Consider the following 27,443-nt stretch of genomic DNA (forward strand, 5'->3'; position numbering starts at 1 on the left):
GAAGATAGTGAGAGACCGGAAAGCGTGGCGTGACATGGTCCATAGGGTCACGAAGAGTCGGACACGACTGAACGACTAAACTGAACTGTACCTTCTAGAACAGCGTCGCGTCTCACGAGTAAAGAACTTGCTACGAGAGGCAGTTGGCCATTGTGCGGATTTTAAAAATGCAAAATATTTAGTTTGGTTCATAGCGTTATCCCAAAGCAACTCAATTTATGAGAGAAGCCCTAGTAGAGGGCTCTATAAATTTCGAACACTTTAGGTTCTTTAACACGCGCTGACATCGCACAGTACACGGAAACCTTGGTTTTCGCCTCCAACGAAAAGCGGTTGTCGCGGCCAGGATGAGCGAACTCTCGAAAAAGGTATTTGCACTCGAAAAGACCAGTATACGTGGTTCTCACGATTTTACATCAAAGTATTGACTAAGACCATGCTTTCGAACATAAGGGGCGCTCACTGGTGCCGAAGGCGGCTGGGTATGTACCGCGTAAGCGCCGTCATCTGCTAGGGTCCGTTGTTGGCTTATTGTGCAGTCTGAGAACTGCCATCCATGTACTTACAACAGTCTAGGCTGTTATATAGGTTGAACAACTGTGCTTGTGAAAAAAATGTGCAGCATGCGGGAACATTTCGGACGAAGCAAGAAGCTTGCGCAATTCGGAGAGAAACATCCAGTTGATTGAGCGCCTAGACATGTGGGGATATGTGCGCGGCATCACAACACAGATTTATGGCAACCTTTTAAAAAACGTATATATATTTGCTTCAAAGTGACGTCGCATGCTTTTATTCCTCCCAAAAATTACTTTCCAGCTGTTACCTGTTAGCAGTGCAGTGCAAGGTGCACTGTCAAAATGAGAAAATTATTTTGAAAAGTTTTGTTAACATCTGCTTCTATAGGCTGAGCTCACGCCCGGTACTTCAACCCCGTGGTAACAACGACACGCACATATCGTGGTGTTTTAAACATAGGCTGGCTTTGAAATGACGTCTCGTACGTCTTATTACTATCGCGATGGAAAAAAAAGAATGCGAACACGCGGACAGCGTGGCATTCTGCATGCACAATCAGCGCAGAGCGACCGGCCGCCAGAGTGTGTGTCCAACTTCGATCTGTCTGGGCAAGCTGGTGTTTCGTATCGGACCCGCCGTGTGTATATATACAGGGTGTCTAAGCTAGCTTTAGCCAAGCGTTAAAAATTCAATCTTTGAGGTAGGCCAGGGAACTACTTGTAAACAGCTACCAGCCGTGTGGCGCACCAGAGGCATTTTTTTTTATTTTGCAATTGACTAATTAGTGATTAAGATAATTGTTCTGCCTTGGAAATCTGACTTGGGGAATGTGACTTGGAAAGTTGTAGAGCACTTTCAGAAACCCCCATTCCATTTATTTGCGATATAGGAAGTCGCACGCGTAGTTTTTCCGAGCTCTAAAGAAAGTCCGCGAAATACAAAAACAATCACGTGACAAGCGCATTCGCGCGCCACGATTATGCTGTTCTCAACCGTGGTGAAATAAAATAACCTGCAGCCTTGCCTGATGGCTCATACAGTTCCAGCGTTAGGCTGATAAGTTGGTGATGGCTGCAGCCCGCTCGACAACTTGTGCTGTCACATGCGCCAACTGGCTCCCAAAAGCGAAGAAACCACCGCAGACATATCGCCCTGCCTCTTCAGATGAGGTCATGCCATATACTTCGTCTCACAAGATGTTTGCAGCACTGCCAAAGACAAAGGCGCCCCGGTCCAATCAGGATCACGCGCACAACAATAGGAAATTGCGCTCCTACGCGCCTCTCGCCCCTCAAATTGGCGGGGGTGACAGTAGGAGCACAATTCTTTATTGTATAGTGCGCGGGGGCGAGACGCACAGCAAGGGCTCCTCTGCCTTTCGTAGTGCTGCATATATCTTGTGAGCCGAAGTACAGAGCAAGGATTGGGTAAGGAGCGGACACTCGCGAAATCTGGCCCAGGAAATGACGCATGACTGATAACATTAGTAACAGCGCCACGAAATGGATGGCGCCACCAGCACTTGTCGTAACTCGCGCCACGCGCGCGGGTGCCACCGGCGCAGACCGAAGCAGACTGCAGAAGGGCAAGGCCGTCTAGGCGGGCTGCGTGTTTGTTGGTGAGGGCAGAATGCGTAGTTTTATGACTTTCTTGGCCTTCGAAGCGGACCTACTGCAGTTTGTCAGAACGGCAAGGTGAGGAAAGTTATTTTGCCTTAAAACGTTGCATTTCGAGCAGTATAGGCGGACCGCGCGCCGGCTGGTTCCTTGAATTGCGCAGCTCGTGAACAGGCGCCGGTGCGCACGTCATGGGCCAGCCAGTTCGTGACATCCCGGCAGCTTCCAGCAAAGACAAGGTGAGAAATTTTTCCCGCTTGCAAACTAAGCTGCATTTCAAGAAGTTCAGCTCAGCACTCTGACTTGAGCGATTGTGAAGGGAAGGCCTATGCGCACAGTTACGGCGCAACAAGGGCTCGCCGGTTGGTGCGCAAGAGCGAACCCACGCCTGACGCTGTTTGCTTGGTTTGCCTTGCGGTTAGTTTTGCGTGGTTTCGCGTTGAACTTGTTTATGGCCTTCACCGGCACACAATCCCTTTTAGGTGATAAGTGTGGGCAGGGTGAAATCTGAACATCGAAAGAGTAGGCTAATGTGTTAATAGAGACTTTTAGTATAGCGTACACAGACACACGCAAAGGAATAGCGCACGCCAAAAATATCGTTACAGGCACTGCGCATGCGCTATACGATAGCCGAGACCGAACTCTTTCGTACGATAGGCCAGCGTGCGCTGAAACGAGTTTATCGCACCCAGCCCTCACGTACGATGGGAGATCAGCGTTGACAAGATGGCGGCGTCCAGGCCGCCCGCTTCAGAGTGAATTTGTCTTCGTTACCGCGTTTTTGTGCGCGCTGCTGCCTATAAATGGCACACGGGGTTTTCGCTTTGCCTCGTGTAGAATTGAGCACAAATAATTAGCGAATATTTACCTCTATTTTTTATTCTGCACCGCGGCAGCGCAGTCCCAAAGCCTGACGAGTAGCGTTGCTTTGTTGGTATGGCAACGCCATGAAGTGAATCGTTTTGGCTTGACTCCTTACACGCGTGTATCCGTAAAAATATGCTTGGCAGTACGGGGCTGAAAGGGGGCCGTTATGCACCATGACGGCAATACAAGGTAAAAGTAGTCAGCGCGGGAATACCAGCGTTAGGGAGTACAACAAAACTGCCACAGCAAAGAAACTGGCTCCGGTGCGACTTGGCTAGGTTTGGCTTGCGAGTACAAAAAAAAAAAAGCCCGAATGTGTTTTTTTATTCTAAACCTAGATGTCGCCACTGTAGTTTGCGTTCGCGCTTTCGTACGGCCAACTAAAAGCACCGATGCAACACACGGAGTAGCGTCCCATAATTTTCTAGCGTTTATCGTACGAAAGCGTCCATACGCTATACTAAAAGTCTCTAATGACGGGCGTTCTCGAGTAGTACGTACGGGACCGTTATTGTTAAGACGGCAGGAAAAAACGGTAGCGTGCAAAAAGCTGGAAAACCAGAAACTTGTTTGTCAAAAACTGCCATCTGCGACGAAAAACCCGCATTGCACACGTGCCGCAAGGGAATCCGCTTAAAAAAAAAATAAAGAAAAAGGCCATACAAAAGGAAACGCAGATATATTCTTAAACAGCTTGATATTACTGAAGTGGCGCGCCGGTAATTACGTCCTCTCTATTTCTGAAAACATGCATTCCACCCGCGCACTTATTTTCAATGCTCCTACACTGTGAACTTCTGGTTGGTAGCCCCTGTGTTGTTGCCGCTGTGTATCGGATATTTTTATCTAATGAAACGCGCAGGCGTCAATGCAGATTTTAAACCACAGATTAACAATTGGAAATAGAACAATGCTCGAAAATTACTGGTAGGGATCTTCGCCGTGTAGCTTGATATATGTACTTACGTGGGTACGCAAGCGAGTTTCGATCAATCATATTGACCTTGTTCGTAATTTTATTCCTTTACAGCTTTCTGGTGTCTAATCTGTTTACACAGTTTCGGTAAAAGGTGTATCGCGTTGACAAATACTTCTACTGTAAATTTTCCAGCTGATTCCAGGATGCTGCAGTCCCTGCTGTGTGCCTGGTGAAAATTGCAGCATACGTGCAAGAGGTCCGGACCATTCTTCCGCATCCCACGGGTCAATAGGTTTGAGCTTTCACTTTCAGCTTGCCGTTTTTCGTGACTTTGTGCATATCAGGCATTTCTACAACGATGGAATTGTTAATCAACCTGAAAAATGTGTTAAAAGGCATGAAATAAATGTCCCTAATGTTTCCTGAAATATTAATATCAGTGCATATTTTCACATTCCAAAAAATTTGCAATGTATAACGTTGCAATCTAAGCTTGGCTGGATTATATTGTTTACCGTCGCAAAGAGACCCGGGCTATAACGACGCGCATAATAGGGGAATTATACTGAAAATGTTGTGCATTCTGGATATGAATTTCATCATCATCATCAGCCTGATTATACCCACTGCAGGGCGAAGGCCTCTCCCATATTTCTCCACTTAACCCGGTTCTGTGCTAGCTGCATCCACTTGACCCCTGCGAACTTCTCAATCTCATCCGCCCACCTAACTTTCTGCCGCCCCCTGCTACGCTTTCCTTCCTTTGGAATCCAGTTTGTTACCCTAAGCGACCATCGGTTATCCTCTCTTCGCACTACATGTCCTGCCCATGTCCATTTCTTCTTCTTAATTTCTACTAGAATATCGGTAACTTGAGTTATTTCTCTGACCCACTCTGCACGCTTCCTATCTCTTAATGGTACCCCTACCATTTTTCGTTCCATAGCCCTCTGGGTTGTCCTCAACTTAAGTAGAACTCTCTTATGAATTTAACGAGTGCTAGTTACATTTTCATCTTAACTTGAATGCAAGGCACTTTGTAACATGAGTATGAATGTTTTCCAGCTTATTTCGGGCTTACAACATATTGGTTTTCAGAAACCCATCAAACTTCTGAAAAAAGTAATGCTCAGGATGAAAGACGTGACCGTCTGCTGAAATTTTGCTGCCAAGGTCGTACAAAAAAGCACAATGTTGTCCTGTGGCATAACACCCAAGACCACTTGAAGTGTATTTGTTTGAAATCTGTTTAAAATAAAATACAGGGTCCTCTGAGGGAGCCGCGAGTGTACTGTGAGCATAGCATATACCTATTTCCTTCTGTATCATTTTCCATACTTTGTATACCTGCATGCCATGCTGCATTTGTCTACCTTGTGTAATATTTTTTTTTTTTTTTTTCACTTTTTTGTAATGTACACGTCAGCTGACGAATCCTATTTTCTCTTTCTGGTTGCTTTTACGCACCAATTATGTGACAGAATTGCATCGGCTTTGTTTTCGTATGAAGCAAAATAAATGTCCATTTCACAAAGCTCCTGGCATCTTTCCTGCAATATCGCTGTTTGGCAATTTGACGCTGCTGCGTTGATGGCCAGTCAGCAGTAATTGTGACTTAATTTATATTGCTAGAATTCTGACTGCGTGCCATGGAGCAGCGCATTTCGGCATTCAAACTGCGCGCCTTTAACCGAAAGCGGATGTACGCCAAGCACCGGCCGCTTGATGTGCTATACAGTTAATTGGGCCGCTGGGATCTATGGAAGTGTCCGCTCTTCACCCAATCCTTCCTCTATGGTCATGCCGCCATGGCCGCAGCTTTTGTTCTCTCAAGCCATGGTTGACAGCAGGGAAATCTTGGCGCGCGAATGCGATAGTCTCGTGATTGCTTTTGCAATTCGCGAGCTTTCTTTATCGGAACAAATAGAATGGGGGTTTCTGAAAATGTTCTCCAACTTTTCAAATTACATTTACCGTCTAAGGCAATAGTTGTTAAACTAAAAGGATCCTAATTATGAATTCGGTAATTGCAAAAATAAAATGCTCGTGGTGTGCAAGACGTCTGGCAGCTCTATGCAACTGGTTTCCCTGGCCTACTTCAAACGCAAGTTTTTAACCGTTGACTAATTAGCTTGGACACCGTGTGTGTATGTGTGAGAGAGAGAGAGAGCGCCGCTATTTTATTCTGGCTAGCGATGCATAGCGTGCGTGTTCGCCGAGCGTCAGAACTATCTTGCACCGTGGTCAGAACTGACCAGCGCATGATAAGCGTCCCGATACTCGCAGCATGAATTTCACTGCAAACGAAAGACAGCCGGTAGCATATTATACCGCGGTCGAATAAAGCATGCCCTTTCAGACATTCCTGTCAATGTTTAGTTTGTTTTTTATTCAGACCTTTAAAGTCGCGAAGACTAGGCATGCACTGAACGCTTTCGTTCCTTAATACAAGCAACTCGTAGCTGACGTCGCAGATTGGTACACCTGCAAAGCAAGGCATCAGTCATCATTTTCCTTGCTCTTTCCGTTCCTTGCGATCCGCCGGTCTTTTTTTTTTTTTTTTTTTCTCAATGCGAAAAAGAGAAGTTTGGCACCGAGCCGAAAACAGGAAACAATCCGACACAACGTTGTACCGCATATGCGCCTCCGTCACTCGTGCGCACACTGCCGTATATACACGCGTGTTCAGGGTCAGAGACGAGATAAATGAGCCTGGATTGCAGTGCGCGCGGCGAAAGAGGCTGCACGGGACGCGAAGAAACGCCGACCAGCAGTGATGCAGGGAGGCCAGATTCCCTTGACCTTTCACCGCCGGCTAGCGGGTCATTTCCAGACCGAGATCGCTTATGATGGGGCATCCCACAGCCACAAAAAATGGTACATGCCTCTGCGTCAGTGAGTGGGATGCGGTCAAAGAACGGGCGCCGTTATGGACTGACTTCAGGTCGGGCACATTGGGCAAAAACGGGCCGGCGGACGCCGACACGGCGCAGGCGCTAGTGCAGGACATCGTACAAATATATAAGCCAATGCAAACACGGGCATTATATGTCTCCGACTGTGTATGTCCCAGTTTCTTGTTAGGGCGAGTAGTACGGCGTATTAAAACGCTGGAGGAAAAAGAAGTCCTTTCGTATTGCGCTAAACGCCAACAAACTGGCGGTGCAAGCGGGTGCTATAAAACAAGCCCACGATATTCTTTTCTTCATGCAGCTCGTACCTGAACTCTATTTTAAAGAAAATATTTTAAAGCGCATATGCACGTAATAACATCAGCGGAAGCGACAGCTCCCTATCATTCGCTCAAGCATGTGATCGATAATACACACCGCAGCAGATTTGTGAGATGCGGCTCGAAAGCTTACCAGTAACTTAGCGCATGCAAATGTCGATATCGCATACAGATATCCTGTACAGATCTGTTTTTCTCATAAACGCCCTCGTCAATGCCCTATTGTTCTTGTCGCGTAATAGATCGCAATATGGTGGTCATCATACGGATATACGAAGCCTGCTAGGCTTACCCCGAGAAGAGAGAGACGGCAGTGGCCGGTGAAACTCCAACCATCGCGTGTTTGCGTTAGCTAAAACTTGGCTAAATCTGACTTCAGGAGTTTCTGATTATCGAAAAGGTGAATCGTGGCCTAATTCCTGCGCGCCATGCATCTGCACCGTGGGTAGGTCGCAGTGGAAGGCTATGCGCATGCATTTTCCACCACCTGGACTTCATCAAGAATCGCCCAAGTTTCGAATTTTTTTTTTTTTTTTTTTTTTTCAGTTTGTTTCTACCGAGGAGCGGCTTAGCCTAATTTTAACCCGTGCGTATTATAGCATCGCGCTAAGTAGCCCAAAGCCTCTTTGCGGCCCCCTTTTTTCACCGTCGAGAAATAGAAGGAAAAACGAAAAACAAGCGACTCATTGGTGAAGCGCCGGAAATAACCAGCGAGCCGATGCTCATATATACGCCGATATATATACAAGCCGATGATCATATATACGCGCCAACGATGTGCACCCCAAAATAGCTGCAAAACCAGCCGACTTTTTTAACTGGTAGTTGAGCGCATGTTTTGTTTGAAAGAAAAAAGGCAATAAAATTGCGGCGTCTATTGCGGCGTCTTTACACTGACCGGGTCAGGTCTGCGAGGCAGCGGAGCACGTACTTAGCGGCGATTTTTATCCCTGCTTAGTATGCATGCAGGATCACCATGTTACTCCAGGTTTTCAGCGTTATAAATAACTGTCTCAACTCAAAAATTCTTCAAAGTCTTCTCCCTCGCTGAGGTAGGCTTACAATTATATTGGGCATACTTCACACGCATAAGATTCAAATACAGTCAGGTTATTTCCCCTCTCAGCGCTTGTACAGAAGGACACGCAGAGAGGCCGAAAATAGCATGTCATGTCCGCATCGCTTTTTTTTTTTTTTCGCTTTTTTTTTTTCTCTCTCTCTGGAACACCATCAACAAGCGTGTTTAAAGTCGCGCTCGCTTTTCGGGCTCCGCTCCCGTCTTCACACGTCATGAACAAAGGTTTTGCAATCTGCACGAGTAACTGTTTAAAATAGGACGCGATTAAATCCGCCGCGCCGCCTCCGCTGGTTCGAGTCCTGGCCGCGGCGGACGCACTTCAACGACGACGAAACACGAAATCGTGCGTGCACACTTGGATATCGCAAGTCAAGTTGTAGGAACACAGAGTGGTCGTAAAAAATTCACCTCCAACAGTGCTATATATATACAGCGCCGCATTCTTTTCCCTCGGGAAAATAATGGCAAAGTACGTCGTTGCCTCCACATTGATTTCGGTCGCCCGGTGTCCTCAGTACATGCGGGCTCCGCCTTCGCCGAAATGGAGCAGCCGTGGCTTGGATCTAACCCACGCTCAATCTAATACACAGTTTCAAGGCGACATTTGTATGGGGAGCTTAATTTTATGACGTACGTGGCGTCGCCATCGGAGCGGTATGTCGTAACTGAAAATTCCCTCGCTCACCTGCTGACCAAAGAGTATTTTAGGCACGGTCGACTGAGCTGGGAGTGGCTGCTGGGATTATAGCAATTATACTCGGCCTCTGACGCGATGTTTGCCTTGGTAGTATAGCTGCGTCTACCTCTTTCTTTTGTATTGTCCACTACGCATGCTCAGGCTACTGTCCTGCTTCTTCCTGCGTTACGTTGATTAATTTATAGGAAGGGAAAGGCGCGGTAACTGTCTCACTTGTTTTCTGTGGACACCTCAACCGCGCCGTAAGGGAAGGGAGGAAGGTGGGAGTGAAAGCGGAAAGAGAGAAAGAGGAGCGGTAGTGGAGGGCTACGGAACAATTTCGACCACGTGGGGATCTTTAACGTGCGGTGACATCGCACAGCACACGTTAATTCTGCATTAGGTTATAGGTAGCCGGGGAGAGAAAGAGAGAAAAAGCGGAGAGAGGGCAGCGAGATGGAATTAATCATGCATTGTAGAATCTCGCAGGCTGGACAGAATAAAACAACCACCGCCTAAAACACACACACACACACACACACACACACACACACACACACACACACACACACACACACACACACACACACACACACACACACACACACACACACACACACACACACACACACACACACACACACACACACACACACACACACACACACACACACACACACACACGAGAGCAATCTGCATAGAGACAGCTGCAGACTAATACTCATCGCTACATTTCAGTATCCTACATATAATACACCCAATCACACATCCGACGAATTCCCCCCACTATGCAGGACTCATCCCCTACTGGTATACACAACTTGGGCTTACCAAAAAATAACGCCAGTGCCCAGAAACTTCAATTCATCCGGTGAGTAGTGGGAGGTCACGCTAACCATACACACCTGGTGGACCGTGCCGACGAGGCTTGCACTTCCACTAGAAAAATAGCTCTTTTTACCAGCAAATAAACGTTTTCCGTTAGCATCATCATCAACTAGAATGGTCGCTCTCACGTGCCGCCACCTCTCATCACGTGATGCAGGCAAACAAGTAGAATTAGGGTGCCACCCTTTCCTTCCTCCGGGGATGCTCACATGGGGGTGCTGTAGAGGGGCTGGGTACTGTGCAGCAGTCGCTGCCACTTCGTCTCAACCTCGTGAGAGAGCAAACAGTCGGGAGCTTTTTCGACGCCTTAGACCAGGCTCGGTGGTTAGAGCGCTCAGGACGTATGTTTACTTGCTCGTCTACGTATGTGCACATTAAATACCCTCAGGTGGTGAAAATATTTACGAATCTCTCACTTCGACGTCGATTTTTCCCTTTCCGTCCCTCGTTTCCACTTTTTCTCAAGGCGCGGTTCGGCGTCCACGAAGGGGTGAAGCAACGAATGAGCCCTCTCTTTTCTTCGGAGCTCTTTTACTGCGTTGGCAGGACGAGCGACACTCCCACAAAGTGGCGGCGTGTAGGTCTTCAGCTCTAGAAATGTGAAGCCTGCACCCGCCCTGGTGTGAAGCACACAACCTCCATGAGCGCCGCATTTCATCTTGCCCACCATCTGTTGGCCTGCACCAGCAGTTATGTAACTCGAAGAGTGGTGCAGGACAGGCGGTGCCGCGCATATAAAGGCCGCCAAGAGGGGGATATAGGGGCAAATCTAATCTGACGTGACGCCAGGGTAAACGCTTCCCTGCTAAACGATCAAGGACCGAATTCATCCAGCCATCTCGGCCGCCACCACGGCCACGCAGTTTTCAGTAGCGGACACAAAAAGAGGGCACAAGGCGCGATAGAATCAGTTTATCTATACCGAGCTCTGAAGATCAATCCTCAGATTAAATCATAACCGCCTTGTGAGGGTCAAAATGGAAGCGTGAAAAATCAAAATCACGACCTTTAGTTAGACCTATCTATACCGCCTACCCCACCGGGGTGGCGCAGTGGTTACGGCGCTCGACTACTGTTCCCAAGGGCGCGGGATCGAATCCCGGCCTCGGCGACCGCTTTTCCGTGGAGGCGAAAAGCAAGGCGCCCGTGTGCTGTGCGATGTCAGTGCACGTTAAAGAACCCCAGGTGGTCGAAATTTCTGGAGTACTGTACTACGGCATCTCTCATAGCCTGAGTTGCTTCGGGACGTTAAACCCCATAAACCAACCAAACCAACTATCTATACCGTCTCTATACTAGCATGCGCTCTAAGTGTAGCTTGGCATGCGGCCGCTACAACTTCTCTAGTGTAGCGGGAGTAGCGGCGACGTTAACGAGCTCAATCAATCTTCTAAACTGTCCTTTCAAAGGAAATGCCGCAACGAGTTCATTCCGTTGCAATTTAAAACGAACCGGGACGGCGTGCGTGCTCATGACTGGCTTGCGACAGGCACTAGGGAAAACCCTCCAACAAAACAAAAATGAAAAGAAAAAAGAACGCGATCTTGTGTGCAGTGCCTGCTACCGCAGCGATCACATTCCAGGTATTTCGCACACGCAAAGATGGAATGAGATAAGCAAACCGCAACCATCATTGCATAATAGAGCATCATCATAAACACTCAAATGCGCTCAGAAAACCGGTTTGTGCGCCTTATTGGCGTCTTTCGCTAAAAGGCGTTTAACCAAGGAAAGCAATGTCATTGTGCCTATTCAGACGAGACCAACACTTCCTGTCGACAGCACCCTTGGTAACGAAAGAGAGTAGTGCTCGTGCATTTTGAAATTAAAACCGCAGCAGAGACAAATGCATCACTAACTGGCCTATTCATATCCACCCGCCTAAATTATGCGTGTACATGCTAACCCTTATTGCTTGCGTGAATTTTGCCTGCACATTTGAAGGAAACTCGATTGTTCCTACTGGTCGAACCGAATAGTGGCTTGCGAAAAGATAAAAAAAAAAAAAAAATTGCCCCGCTACGGCGATGCAGTGGTAAGACGCCCGATTACTGTGCCGGAGTACCTGGTTTTGATTCCGACCACCGGCGGCTGCTTTTCGATGGAGACGAAACGAAGTGGTGTCCATGTGCGGTGCGATGTCAGTGCACGTTAAAGATCCCCAGGTGGTCGAAATTACTCCGGAGCCCTCCACTATGGCTCCTATTTCTCTCTTCCCTTAAGGCGCGGTCAGGTGTCCACAGAACAAGTGTGACAGATACTGTACCTTTCCTTTCTTGTGAACTAACCAACCAAAAGATAAAAACATAGTCGCCACAACTCCGACGGAGGAATGTGGACGCTGCTTCTGCACTATTCTACATGCGCCCCATTTTGCAGAATACAAGCGTAGCGCGAACTAGTGAAAATGTCCCAACGCATACCGACATGCCAGAGCGCTTCAGCAAACACATCCGCGGTGAAAAATCGGCAGAAAAGAAAAGTAACTAAATGCTACAAAAATGCGTGAGTTTTACTGCTGTCTATATAATACCAAACTGAGAACACTTCATTTCCAGTGCGGGCACCAAAGAGATCTGATGTAACCAAACAGCAGCGCCGTCGGCAATGTCAGCGTGCTAGAACGCTGGGAAAAATTATGGATTTTTAGACGGCAGCTCGCAGCAGTAACAGTCACGCGTGGAAAGAACAGTTAATTAGCCCGGCTAACGATACATGTTTCTTGTTTCGCTTTATATATATATATATATATATATATATATATATATATATATATATATATATATATATATATATATATTAAGGGGAAATGAGGGTGCTCGTTATAATACATGAAGGAAAGAAGCCAACGATCGGCGAGGCCAAGGAAAGCGTTGGGGATGGTACTTTGTCTTTTTTTTTTTAATGTTTACTTGGATAATCACAGAAATTAGTAATGTAATCTGTTTAGGGGAAATATAATTAATGTTTAATTATATTTTCCCTAAACAGATTACATTACTAATTTCTGTGATTATCCAAGTAAACATTAATAATTATATTTCCCCTAAACAGATTACATTACTAATTTCTGTGATTATCCAAGTAAATATTAAAAAAAAAAGACAAAGTACCATCCCCAACGCTTTCCTTGGCCTCGCCGATCGTTGGCTTCCTTCCTTCATATATATATATATATATATATATATATATATATATATATATATATATATATATAGATCCCACCATCGGCACGTTGTTTTTTCTTCTACTTTGTGTCTAATTATCTTCCCCTAAATAGATTGCATTACTAATTTCTGTGATTATCCAAGTAAACATTAACAAAAAAAAAGACATAAAGTAACGTCCCCAACGCTTTCCTTGGCCTCGCCGACTGTTTGCTTCTTTCCTTCATGTATTATAACGAGCACCCTCATTTCCCCTTGATTGATCTGCTTGTAGCTTACGGGGGTCTCGGTTCTGGCAGTCTTGAAGCCATAGGTAGCGTAAGAGGGTTCTAGCACAGCTTTCGCCCTCGCTCTTGATCACGTTCTACGTGACGCTGGCGGTAACGAAGGACGTCCCACGTCCGCCGCTATGGCTGAGGGTGGCGCTGGTGAACACTCTCAAGGTTCGTATACAGACAACATAAATACCCAAGAAAGTAGCAGGGGGGACAGCGGACGATGTAGCTCAGTTGGAAGAGCACCGGACGCGTTATTCGGAGGTCGTGGGTTCGGATCCCACCATCGGCACGTTGTTTTTTCTTCTACTTTGTGTCTAATTATCTTTCCCCTAAATAGATTGCATTACTAATTTCTGTGATTATCCAAGTAAACATTAACAAAAAAAAAAGACATAAAGTAACGTCCCCAACGCTTTCCTTGGCCTCGCCGACTGTTTGCTTCTTTCCTTCATGTATTATAACGAGCACCCTCATTTCCCCTTGATTGATCTGCTTGTAGCTTACGGGGGTCTCGGTTCTGGCAGTCTTGAAGCCATAGGTAGCGTAAGAGGGTTCTAGCACAGCTTTCGCCCTCGCTCTTGATCACGTTCTACGTGACGCTGGCGGTAACGAAGGACGTCCCACGTCCGCCGCTATGGCTGAGGGTGGCGCTGGTGAACACTCTCAAGGTTCGTATACAGACAACATAAATACCCAAGAAAGTAGCAGGGGGGACAGCGGCCGATGTAGCTCAGTTGGAAGAGCACCGGACGCGTTATTCGGAGGTCGTGGGTTCGGATCCCACCATCGGCACGTTGTTTTTTCTTCTACTTTGTGTCTAATTATCTTTCCCCTAAATAGATTGCATTACTAATTTCTGTGATTATCCAAGTAAACATTAACAAAAAAAAAAAAAGACATAAAGTAACGTCCCCAACGCTTTCCTTGGCCTCGCCGACTGTTTGCTTCTTTCCTTCATGTATTATAACGAGCACCCTCATTTCCCCTTGATTGATCTGCTTGTAGCTTACGGGGGTCTCGGTTCTGGCAGTCTTGAAGCCATAGGTAGCGTAAGAGGGTTCTAGCACAGCTTTCGCCCTCGCTCTTGATCACGTTCTACGTGACGCTGGCGGTAACGAAGGACGTCCCACGTCCGCCGCTATGGCTGAGGGTGGCGCTGGTGAACACTCTCAAGGTTCGTATACAGACAACATAAATACCCAAGAAAGTAGCAGGGGGGGGGGCAGCGGCCGATGTAGCTCAGTTGGAAGAGCACCGGACGCGTTATTCGGAGGTCGTGGGTTCGGATCCCACCATCGGCACGTTGTTTTTTCTTCTACTTTGTGTCTAATTATCTTTCCCCTAAATAGATTGCATTACTAATTTCTGTGATTATCCAAGTAAACATTAACAAAAAAAAAAGACATAAAGTAACGTCCCCAACGCTTTCCTTGGCCTCGCCGACTGTTTGCTTCTTTCCTTCATGTATTATAACGAGCACCCTCATTTCCCCTTGATTGATCTGCTTGTAGCTTACGGGGGTCTCGGTTCTGGCAGTCTTGAAGCCATAGGTAGCGTAAGAGGGTTCTAGCACAGCTTTCGCCCTCGCTCTTGATCACGTTCTACGTGACGCTGGCGGTAACGAAGGACGTCCCACGTCCGCCGCTATGGCTGAGGGTGGCGCTGGTGAACACTCTCAAGGTTCGTATACAGACAACATAAATACCCAAGAAAGTAGTAGAGGGGGCAGCGGCCGATGTAGCTCAGTTGGAAGAGCACCGGACGCGTTATTCGGAGGTCGTGGGTTGGGATCCCACCATCGGCACGTTGTTTTTTCTTCTACTTTGTGTCTAATTATCTTTCCCCTAAATAGATTGCATTACTAATTTCTGTGATTATCCAAGTAAACATTAACAAAAAAAAAGACATAAAGTAACGTCCCCAACGCTTTCCTTGGCCTCGCCGACTGTTTGCTTCTTTCCTTCATATACATTATATATATATATATATATATATATATATATATATATATATATATATATATATATATATATACGGCTGACATCGTTGGTTGCGCCGACCCATATTAAATAGAGGTCGGATGGATTGCATCTATAAACGTTTTTTCTGTTTCAAGTTTTTGTTGCAGCCGGAACCAGAACGCTAAGTGTTAAATATGACCATTATGGCCAAACATCCAGCCTAGTCTGGAGGAGACCGCTCAGGCTAGGCTGTAAAGCCTGGTTGCAGTAGTTTCCGATTTTGGAGATATCCGGGGCTTGGCCGCTCCTCCCCCGGCCTCTTCCAGTCCACGATCACGGAGTGCTTCATGCACTTGACGTAATCATCTCATAAATTTGGTTCCCGAGAAGAGCGAAAATATGTCGACTCCAAAGCAAACAGCCCAATTATCGAATTTTCGCCAAGAATAGACATTCTGTGGAGTTCCCATCCAATGAACGAGCGACCACTAAAACCCATGCTTCGAGCGCGAGCGGCCGACACAGGCAGCTTCGTTTTCGGACTGTTCTAACACCTTTACAATAAGTGGTCACTGGGCGCCGCCATAGTGTTCACTGGACTGCATTCTGCACAGAAAAATCAGTTCCACTGCGGCTTCCATCGTGCTAGAGACAAGCGCAAAATGCAGTCCAGCGAGCACTATGGCGGTGCCCAGCGACCACTTATTGAAAACGTGTTATGGCGACGTCACTGCAAGCGCGCCGCCGAAGGCCGACGCATATCTCTCATGCTATATATACGCCTTCGTTCCACGCTGCTCTCGCCGCACAATACGGCGAAGCTATAAAGCGCTTAGTGCAGCCATCTCTACTGATCGGCCGGACAGGGTTCCGCGCACCCAAGGGGGAAATTCTACGATATAAAAATGAGAGAACAGGCGACATAAACAAGATTGGAGAGCGACCATAACAGCTCTGAAGTCTGCACTGTGCAGGATCAGCTCACGTGAATAGATAACGAACAGATAAGTCAGCGAGATAAGCAGCTACACACCAGTTCATTGTATTGTTTCCTTTTTACTTTTGAGACACGTGCACACCCAAGAAAACGCAGGTTTATACCACCCAGCAGGCGTAGTAATTGTAGCTTCAGTTTGCAATTTCTTTTTTCTCGCTATCATCTTCTTTGCGTATATGGCGCATTCCACGTGAATCGGTTGTAAAATTGAACATACAATAGATATTCGCGCGTGAAATCTGTTCAAAAGTAAAATACAGATGTGGTTGCACAACGCGCTCTCGCGAATGCGCGGAAAGGCAGAATACGGGAGACTATATACTGTCACGAAAAGCAGGTCTACACTTCACGAAAAAGGCACGCGAGGCTCTGTCAATAAATAGCGTTCCGCCGACAGTGCGCGAACCCACTTCAACGTCTTTTTCTTTCAGGCGCCACCTGAGAACACCAGGTGGCATTACTCTCCTTCCTAAAAAAAGAAAAGCTGAGGCAGAGCACGAGCAATGGCCGGTACAAGCGCACATTGCAAATTACCGCGTGAAATACGGCTTCATGCGGACAACGTGCACGATCTCGGAGCGTGGTTGTCGACGCGAGGGCTGCACAGTGCCAGCTGGAAGGACTTCGTATGTCACTTCCGCGACACTGCGCAAAACTTCGTAAGGTCCAAAGTAACGTGAGATCAGTTTGTCACACAAGCCAGGCCGGCGCACCGGGGTCAACACCCAAACTTTCTCTCCAGGATGGTATGTGACGTGTCTATGACGGAGGTTATAGCGGTGTTCACCCGTGCCCTGCTGTTGCTGAATGTGAATGCGGGCAAGTTGACGTGCTTCCTCGGCGCGCTGAGCAAACTGTTCAGCGTCTGGCGTGAGTGGATGATCATCAGTGCAGCACGGAAGCATGGCATCCAATATCGTCTGAATGTCACGTCCGTAGACCAGGCGAAATGGTGTAAAGGGCGTCATCTCTTGAATGGCCGTGTTGTAGGCATATGTGATGTAGGGGAGAATTTCATCCCAGGTTTTGTGCTGCGAGTCTACGTACATTGCGATCGTGTCGGCGATGGTTTTGTTGAGTCTCTCCGTGAGGCCATTCGTCTGCGGGTGATAGGCAGTGGTTTTGCGGTGGCCCGTATGAGAGCTCAAACACGTCGTGCATTAGTGTGCCGTAAACGCGGTGCCTCTGTAGGTGACGACTAGCGGTATGCCATGACGCAACACGATTTGCTGCATAAAGAACTGAGTGATCTCAATTGATGTGCCACGCTGCACCGTCTTGGTTTCTGCATACCGTGTGAGATAGTCGGTCGCGACTGTAATCCATTTGTTACTGGCTGATGACAGCGGAAACGGGCTCAGAAGGTCGATGCCAACTTGGTCAAACGGCGTCTGAGGCGGCGTAATAGGTTGGAGCAAACCCGCGGGCTTGAGAGGCGGCGCCTTTCGTCGTTGACACTCGCGGCAGCCTTTGACGTAGCGATGGACAGCGTCAGAAAGTTTAGGCCAATAATAGGCTTCAACTCGAGCGAGTGTGCGTGCAAAGCCCAAGTGGCCGGAGGTGGGCTCATCGTGGCAAGCAAAAAGGATATCGGCGCGAAGGTCGGTCGACAGGACGAGGAGGTGCGCTCGGTCAAGAGTGCTGGAATTTTTCTTGAATGGAACGCCATTCCGGAGACAGAATGCAGAGAGGTTCCTACCAAACTGGCGAGGGACGTCAGCAGCGCGACCCTCCAGGTGGTCAATGACAGGTCGAAGGTCTGGGTCAGCTCGCTGTCGGGTCATTATGTCTAAGGCGTTCACTAGTCCAAGAAAACCTGTGTCATCATCCGTGACGTTATCAACTAATCCCACGGATGCCCGCGAGAGCGCGTCAGCATATTCGTGCTTCTTACCAGATTTGTACACAATGGTGTAACCAAATTCTTGAAGGCCAAGGCTCCAACGTGCTAGGCACCCCGATGGGTCACGGAGATTGGCCAGCCAGCACAAAGAATGGTGATCGGCAACTACTTTAAACGGGTGGCCATGAGGTAAGGCCTAAATTCCATGGTTGCCCATACAACCGCGAGGCATTACTTTTACGTAGTGGAACAGTTTGTTTCAGCGCGGGAGAGCATGCGGCTGGCATACGCAATGACCCTTTCCACGTCAGCTCGGAGTTAAACGAGTGCAACGCCCAGGCCGATTATGCTGGCGTCGGTATGGACTTCGGTGGCAGCGTCTTCATCAAAGTGCGCAAGAATAGGGGTAGTTTGCAGTCGTCTGCCCAGCTCCGCAAAAGCCTCCTGTAGGTCGGAGGCCCACACGAACTGTGTATCATCCTGCGTGACGGGCGGGTCAGGGGTGCGGCTTGGAAAAATAGGCGATGAAGCGGCGGTAGTATACGTACACAGACCCAGGAAGCGTTTCAAACTCCTCTTCGTGGCAGGAACGGGAAAATTGGCAGCAGCAGCAGTTTTGTCGGAGTCTGGCCTAACGCCCGCGGCGCTCACAAGATGACAGAGAAACTTCAACTCTTTGTAGCCAATGTGGCACTTCTCGGGCTTGAGCGTCGGGCCAGCTGACCGGAGGGCATCTAATACTGCGCGCCGGTGTTCAAGGTGTTCGCCAAAGGTTTCAGAGAACAAGACAACGTCGTCGAGATAAACTAAACAAATTTGCCATTTGAGGCCGGCGAGAACCGTGTCCATCATGCGCTGAAAAGTAGCCGGCGCTGAACCTAGGCCGAAAGGCAGCACTTTAATCTCGTACAGTTCATCTGGGGTGGCGAAAGTTGTTTTTTCGCGGTCCCGCTCATCGACCTCAATCTGCCAGTACCCACTCTTCAAGTCAATTGAGGAGAAGTACTGGGCGCGACGAAGCCTGTCAAGCAAATCGTCGTTACGGGGCAACGGGTAAACGTCTTTTTTAGTGATGTCGTTCAACTTTCGATAATCAATACAGAAGCGAAGGGTCCCATCCTTTTTCTTTACCAGCACGACAGGGGACGACCACGGGCTGTTGGACGGTTGTATGATGCCATCACAAAGCATTCCTGAACCAGTGTCTGAATCGCTTCCCGTTCCGTCGTTGAGATACGGTACGGCTGCTGGCAGATAGGGCGGGCGTCGTCGGGAGTAATAATTCGGTGCTTCACAAGAGGCGTTTGCAATACTTTCGATGAGGACGCGAAACAAGCGCTGTACTCTAGTAGGTGGGCACGTTTGTCACGCTTCTGTGTTTCCGAGAGATCCGGACTAATGTCAAGCCGGTCAAAGGGTGGGTGCACAGTGCTAATAGCCCCAAATGTAAAACATTCAGAAACATCCGCTAAGGAGTCGGCGAATGCGATGGCGGTAGCACGAAAAAGATTCCGGGGTTCGTTGGTGAAGTTAGTAGCCAGGAGCTCAGACCGGCCGTCGTGGAGGTGAATGAGGATGCGCGCTGTACAGATGCCGTGGGTGAGCAAAAGAGACTGGTTGCCTTTCGCGACCGCGAGCCCGTCACGCAGTTCGTCGCGAGTAACAGTCAACAGTCACAAAAACACTGGCGCGTGGCGGAATCGAAACGCTCTCGGAGGAAATTCGAAGGGCGGCGCAGCGTTGGCGATTCTCGGTGTCAGTATCAGCAGCTTTCTCGGTCGAAAATGTAACTGTACGCTTCCGGGAGTCTATAATAGCTCCGTACTCCCGGAGAAAATCAACGCCAAGGATACAGTCCCGGGAGCAGTCAGGTATAACGAGGCAGCTGACAACGAACGCGGAGCTGCGCATTTCAACTCTTGCCGTGCACAGGCCACTCGGAGTTACGACATGTCGACCAGCGGTGCGAATCTGCGTGCCAGACCATGGAGTCATTACGTTTTTAAGAAGCGCCGCTAGCTTCCCGTTTAAAATCGGAAAATCAGCGCCAGTGTCCACCAATGCGCTAACCTAATAGCCATCGAGAACCACGGGTATGTCTAGCAAGAATCGATCTTCAAGCGTCGGAACCGTCGTCGATGCTGTAAAATCGTGGTCGCTCATAGGTCTCGTTGTCGGGGGGTCTTCATCACGTCGATTGCAAGCGGCCTCGCCCCCGGGTGTTGCCTGCTGTCTTTAGTTTTCCCGACGGGGACTTGGCGACCGTCGCTACGCCATCCAGGAGGATCTGGGCTGCGGCGATGGTCGGCGTGGGAACGGAGAGCGTGACTGCCGCTGAGAAGTTGGCGCCATGCGCTGCTGGGCTAAGCAGTCCTCAATCTCGCGAGGTCGTTGGCCTAATGGAGGGCGAAGCATGTCGATGGGAAATCCGTGCAGTCCCAGGTGTCGATAGGGGCACTGGCGATACAGATGACCTGGTTCCCCGCAATGGAAGCATAGGTGCTGGCGATTTGGAGCTCGCCACAGGTCCGCCTTCCACTGGGGTGGTCGTCGGTTGTCGATGTACGGCTCAGTTTATGCGGAATACAGTGAGCCTCGATCGGGCAGCTGCAATGGCGTCGAAGCAGGCGCAGGGGGTCGCAACCTATCTGCATAAATTGGACGATGGTACTCCGTGCAGGTGGCGGATCAGCAGACAGTACCGAAGGCCTAAATGCTTAAAGCTCTTCGCGGACAATGCTAGCTATAGAGCCGACCATTGCTGGGGAGCACCGAAAAGCGTCTGGAGCTCTTCGCGTAAAACTGAGCGGATGATGTAGCGTAGATTCTGCGTGGCCCCGAAGGCCGAAAGCGGCTCCGCAACCGAAGCGGCGAATACCGGCCTGTCGTAGGTGGTAGACCTCTGCTGGAGCATCCGTTCCATTGTGACAGCTTCCGCAAGAAACCCGGCAACCGTGCTCGGTGGATTGCACACGAGACCAGCGAACAATTGTTCTTTAACGCCGCGCATGAGGTGGCGCACCTTTTTGTCTTAGGGCATGGCAGGGTCAGATCGTCGGAAGAGCCGGGTCATGTCCTCCACGTGCGCGGTTTAGTCTCGTTCGGCATCTGCATGTGAGACTGTAAAGCCCTTTCTGAGCGTTATCGCCGATCCGCGCTGGTATAGATCTCAAGGATGCGTCAGCAGAACTCGTGCCATGATGTTAGGACGTCCTCTCGGTTCTCGTACCAAGTACGAGCGCCATCTTCCAGGCTGAAGACGTTTCTAAGCATGGCGGCGGCGTCCTACTGATTAAATGAGGCGGCCCGTTCAAACTGGACGAGCCAGTCTTCGACGTCTTCGGTCTGACAGCCGTGGAAGGGCTGAGGCAGTCGTGGGTTCTGCAAGGTGTAGTAACCTGGAGCTTGCATGGCAGGTTGAGGCGCGGCTGCGGTGCTGCACTCCAGCGGCCCGTGCTCAAAGGGCAGGCCTTGATTCCTCCGGCTAGCACGGTGCACAGGAGTGTCGACTGGCAGAGGAGTTGAATCCTGGGCGTGCGGGACATATACTGGGATCGATACTAAGCGCCGACACCAAAATATATCACGGAAAGCAGGTCTACATTTCACGAAAAAAGGCAGGCGAGGCTTTGTCAACAAGCAGCGTTCCGCCGACAGCGCGCGAACCAACTTCAACGTCCTTTTCTTTTAAGCGCCACCTGAGAACACCAGCTGGCAATATAGAAAACGGGAATACAATGTGCTCGCAGATCCTGCCCATTGAGCCGTCTGTATAAATTCAAATTATCTCCGAATTTTATAATAATGGAGTAATTATTCATCATTAACGTCCTTCCAAGCGCGACCATATGGGTAAAAAAGGAGGTTCGAGCAGGTTGGAGTTCTACATAAAAAATTGGAGGCTTATAGTCTAGAAATGCAGGAGGTTAGTTAGTCCCACCCATGACTCTTACACCACCAGACGGCACTGCTAGCTGTAGTGAAGTTACAATTAGCGAATGATGCGACAGCGACTTGTGAACTTTATCGTTTGCAGCGGCCTACAGCACACTAACTTCTCTCCTCAGACTCGTTCGCTGGAAAATTTGTAGGCTGTCAAACCTTATTCGGCAGGAAACATTAAGTGTGGCTCACTCTCACGCCTGCGAGTAATCTGATTACCGAGGAGCGATCTCTTCCGCTGTGCTCCTGCGTTCCTTGCGTTGGAATACAAAGACAGGACGCACACTGTCACATCAGCAATCCTCATGCGGCGCTTAAAGTGACTTACAATTTTACATCATTACCATACGTACAGCCGACACGCCAAAAGCGAAAAAAAAAAAAAATCGGGGGCGGGGGGTGTCATCTCGCTCCTCTGAAGCAGGACAGGGTGCCACATGGTTTCAATAGTCTTGCCAGCAGCTTACACCGATTCCCAAACATAGCAAACAACGCCTCGATCGATTTACAAGCACGCAAATTTCCCCTCGTGTGGCACGCATTCGTAGCTATCAGAGGCGAGTACAGTGAGACGCTGCTGAAGTTACAAAGGCCGCGCCCACTGACGAACGGGAAGCGGTAGCGGCAACGCGGTCACACACACACACACGGGGCGTCGATATAGCGCCGACCGCGAGCGCGTAGTGAAAACGGAACGCAGCGCGCTGCATACACGCAGAGAAAAGGGCAAGGCGACCTTCGTTTGTCTAGAATAAGCCACTTCGCCCTGAATGACAAGTGCCTGCGACAGGTCCTGAGGTGGCGTCACTCCTTCGCTAATCGGTGTCAGCCACGCCAGGAGCCGGCAGCAGACTCGAGGACAGTGAACACAGAAGGAAGAGGCGAACGTGCAGCGCCGCAAACTACAGGATGCCACGCAGCACCACATTATGCATGGACCGTTAAGACTGAGCGCGCAGAGAATTTTGAAATATTACAGTGGCCCTCTGGGAAGCGTCGAAGGCAAACTGCTTTTCCGGCCTGAGCGTGCGCGGGATTATCTGGCCGCGAGGCACCTTCCGCGCACTCGCCTCGCCGCTGCCCTCCCTCCGTCTGCGGTGCAGGACGAAGCCGCCCATCAGCCGGGACCTCCGAACGCCGAAAAATCGCGTGATTACGACTCGTGTTCGTCACCCGGCATGCGATGCTTGTCTCCCAGCAAACAACAATCCTTCGCGGCGGCAGCCCTGAATGCAGGGTCGCAGATCGGACCAATGACGACAGCCGAACAGGGCCGAGAGCGATTGGAGGGATACGGGTACGCGTAGCGCGCGCTCAAATCTCGCCCGATCTCACCTCAGTGCTTCTGTTTCAAGGCCCGTAGCGATTAGATTTGCCTCCCGGTACATTTCGCTCCATCTCTCATATGCCGAGCAGTAGATCAGGGGCCCGAAGGAGAGCGTGGCTTGTTTACGTCTCGTTTACTTCCTCGTTCCACTCCCATAGTCAAACGGCGTTAGGGGTCGGGGATTAGCACAAGGTACAACATCGCAAAAGACAACGAACGTTGGTAACGTGTAAAAAAATAAATCCCGTTAGCTACTGCGCCTAGAAAACGTGGATTACAGTCAATGAAAAACGAATTGTAAACGAACTCTAAACTCAAACCAACTGTGAAATGGCGCCAAAAGTTTTTGTACCGCCCTTCTTAAGAACTCAAACAATGAAGCTGTTGTCCAATGCCATATGCTGGTATTGTAAACTCATTGAACGCTATATACATGACATTTATTATTGGTTTTTGTTTTTCCCTCAGCACACACTCTACGCGTCAAAGTAAATTGTTAGATTTGCAGCCAAGAACAACTCTGCGTCAACTGTTTAATATATGTGAGAACATTTAACTGGTACAGTTATTCAAAGGCGGCATCTTATAATACATGGCGGCTAGTATCCCAAAAGGAACAAGCATATCCAGCAACATAAGATGTAATTTGTTCTATACGCGACATGTTTAAAGGGAACTTAAAGAGAATTTACGCAAAGCTACCGTTCCTCAGAGTCGGGCTTCCCACATCTCTCGGCCTCCACCGGCGCGTTGCAATGCTGGCGGTCGGTGCGTGCAGCCGTGGGCATCCCACATACTCGTTCTTATGCTTGAGCAGTACGTGGGATAGAAGCGGCGCATGTAAAAGGCGTTTGACTGTGGCATGCTTACAGTAGTGTGTGTATTCTTTGCTACAGCAATCACAACGAAGTTCAACCAAGCTGCATGTCCGGCTTCGGTAAGTTAACATTCAAGACACATAAGCCCGAGAAAAAGCCGCAAGTATACCGAGGGCTTCATGTGCGAAATGATCAACTGACTCGCATTCTCTACGGTCGACGTTTAATCAATTTATTACAAACAACATTTATGCAATTACAAATTAGCGCAGGGCGCTTCAACTCCAGAACAATTTCGGCTAAAGGAACCAAGGGGGTGAAATTCACCAAAAACAGTGCAGAGTGGCCCTTCAAGCTGCCTTCCTCTCTTCCCTCCGGGGTTACCTGACAGGTGTCGAACCAAGTGGACGAGCGCGCCCCGGTACTCCATGACCAGGATATTTTATACGCTTAACGTAATAACTTTGTCTCTTGCTCAGGTCAAAATGAACAATATTTCTTGATCTAAGTTTACTCTAGTGCCTTTTTTGCTGGCCAACAATATTTGTCTACCCTTTCGTAGACTATAATGACTGGTCCTCTGTCCAAGCATCCGACAATAGCGCAGCACTCGTACGCAGATTAGTGCACATTGGATATCGTCAACTTTACAACTGCGTGCAGCAACAGACGAAAACAAAGCACTGGCGCGGAGTCTGCACCTGTCAACGCTAGGTCACAGAAAGGCTGATAATTGACTGAATTGCGGTCGAGGGCAAATATGGAGTATGTGTCCAGCCGGCGCGCCCAAAAGACGGTACAAAACGCACGCAAGAAATCTTTCGGACCTTTACAGCGCTGTCTGAGATCTCGCACTTTGTTTTTTACGGGAACTGCGTTCGCCACGAATTTGCTCTCGCCCTCCCTAAGTCAGAAGGGTTTGCTTCATTGTGGCCTCGATTATTATTCCATCGTTAGCCGCACTGATGACTGACTGCGCGCAGCAAATGTCAATGTATGCTGGAGTCAGAGCTGCCGGGAGATAACAAAAACGCACGTACTAGACAAATACCGCGCCCGTCACCAGCATTCACAGAATGGAATAAGCGACGCTAGGCGTGGTAAGAGAGAGAGCAATAAGGGAGTAATTACTCACTGACATCTACCCAAGTGCAGCCATACGACTACAAAGGAAAGCTATACAACTTTCTCAGAAACTTTGTAGTTGCAGTAAAATTCGTCTTGGTCCAGGGATCGAACCTGAGACCACCGCCTTTCCGGGCCAGTCGCTCTACAAACTGAGCTCACCGCAGGACGGTCTGAGCTAACGAAGTTGGCTCAGTTGGTAGAGTGACTGCTCCGGAAAGGCGGTGATCCCGGGTTCGATCCCCGGATCCCGACGATTTTTTCTATTAACTACGAAGTTTCTGAGAAAGTTGTATAGCTTTCCTTTGTAGCCGTATGGCTTCGCTTGGGTGGATGTCAATGAGTAATTACTTTCTTATTACAAATCTACTCTACCTTGCGGGATTCCCCTTAATATTCGACCAAGAGAGAAAGCAGCGTGAGCGGACACTCGCGACATTTTGCTGCATTTTGCCGCCCAGGCGCTCTTTTGCTACAGTGGTTAGGGAGGGGCTAGCGTGCTCCCTCTGCTATGTGCTCCTTGTCTTGTGTGGAGCGTGGTTACTGAATGAACAATACGAGACATAAGGATTTGTCGACAACATTGACAAACTCTGTAAGCAACTCAAGTAAGGTATCCATTGTCTTCGCGCCCCACGCTTTGGACAACTCCTCCCCCCCCCCCCCCCCACACACACACACAAACTGCTCCTTCGGGATATTTATGCGCGCGACAGAGACTCACAAAGGACAAGCAGAACGGAAAGGAAAGCGCTTGTCCCGTTCTGCTTGTCCCTTGTGTGTCTCAGTCGCGCGCATAAATATCTCGGATGAGCAGTATGAACCAACTGGCCCAACAAAAAGTTTTGTTAAACAAACAAACATACAGCACGACCCGATGTCGTGAAGCTGCATGCTTCGGAAACAAGCTCGCCGTCTTCACCATCCTTGAAGAGTCAGCGCCAAGACGCACGTTTCACGTAAATCCGACCTCACACGCGTTTTTTTAGTAAGCACGTCGAGTCAGCACATAAAGGGAAGGAAAGCGAACATTTGGATTTCATTTACGCACCAACTCTCTCAACCACATCCTTTGCTATGTTCCTCATTCAGAGCGCATAATCTGTCTTTTTTTTTTTCCCCTTTCCTTTTTGTTCCGCGTTGGCAACAGTCTTCCCATCCATTATATCGAACTCCGATTGTAGTCCGTTACCTCTGGAGCTAATGATATGGTGAAATAGCCAGCAACGGAGTACATACGGCGAGGTTGGAGTCGCAAAATTCGAAGCAGTTAGCACCAATTACAAGCGACTTCGTACGCCCTCGGCGATCACTGATCTACATCCCAGTCTGGCCAAGCTGCTGTAGTCGTTGCTTGCCAACTGTAGAGCGAAAGCACAAAAACTTCATCGATAAGTGAGCGACCTTGTTCGCGCTCACTTTCTAACCGAAGGCCGGAAACTGCATCTAAAGTGGTAAAGATCCCAGACGATACAAAAGAATAAGGAAAATCCTAACGCTACCTTCCACGGTTTATTTGCATTGGAAAAAAAAAAGGGGGGGGGGGGGGGGGGGGGAGGGATATCAACAACCTCGGTGTAACGCAAACTACATTATAGGACTCTCAAAATACGCAGTCGGCTGCTGCAAAATAAAGAAAAGCAAGCAATTACGCTCGGGGACTGCGGCTATTTACCGGCTTATAGAACAAAGCGCCTACGACAAAAAGTGTCTGGCTTTGTCGGTGGCCACAGCCATGGCTAGCTGTAGTGGTGCTTATTTCTCTGCCACGTGCGATTATACTCTCTGCCTGAATTTGCAGTGTTCCCGGTAAACTTGCTTGAAAATTGTGGATTCGCGACCCGAGCTGTTGACCGCATTCAAGACAGGTGCGGGAAGCGCTGCCGTCTCCCGCATCGCCGCGCAAGCAGCTGCGCAGAGTTTGTCAGAGAAGGCGAAAACGGCGGCGCACTTTCCGCCGCTTCCATTCGCGCACGGAAGTCACAAAAGAAACGCGCATTGTTCCGTTGCCAGCTTCTCTCCCGACTATGCAAGCTTGTATACTTCACGCAAGTGGCATGCATAGTGGAGCAGCAGACAGGTGGGCGCTCAAAATAGACTTTTCTTTTTCTGTTATGAATGGAGGCATCGCAAACGAGAGAAAGTGAGCTGTCGCAGAAACAAAATAACATTGCAGGATCGCCCTAT

General features: G+C 48.9%; 1 protein-coding gene and 1 pseudogene across 3 annotated transcripts in view; both read right to left on the reverse strand.

Moving 5' to 3' along the window:
* The window catches only part of Baldspot (elongation of very long chain fatty acids protein baldspot), a 171,936-nt gene that overhangs the window by 132,614 nt on the left and 11,879 nt on the right, over window positions 1–27,443 (reverse strand). The gene's annotated exons all lie outside the window — the stretch shown is intronic.
* Window positions 20,408–24,101, reverse strand: LOC146204808 (uncharacterized; annotated as a pseudogene).

Source organism: Amblyomma maculatum, chromosome 1 (genome assembly GCF_055883805.1).
Source record: "Amblyomma maculatum isolate TAMU_Amacu chromosome 1, ASM5588380v1, whole genome shotgun sequence".
Taxonomy (NCBI): Eukaryota; Metazoa; Arthropoda; class Arachnida; order Ixodida; family Ixodidae; genus Amblyomma; species Amblyomma maculatum.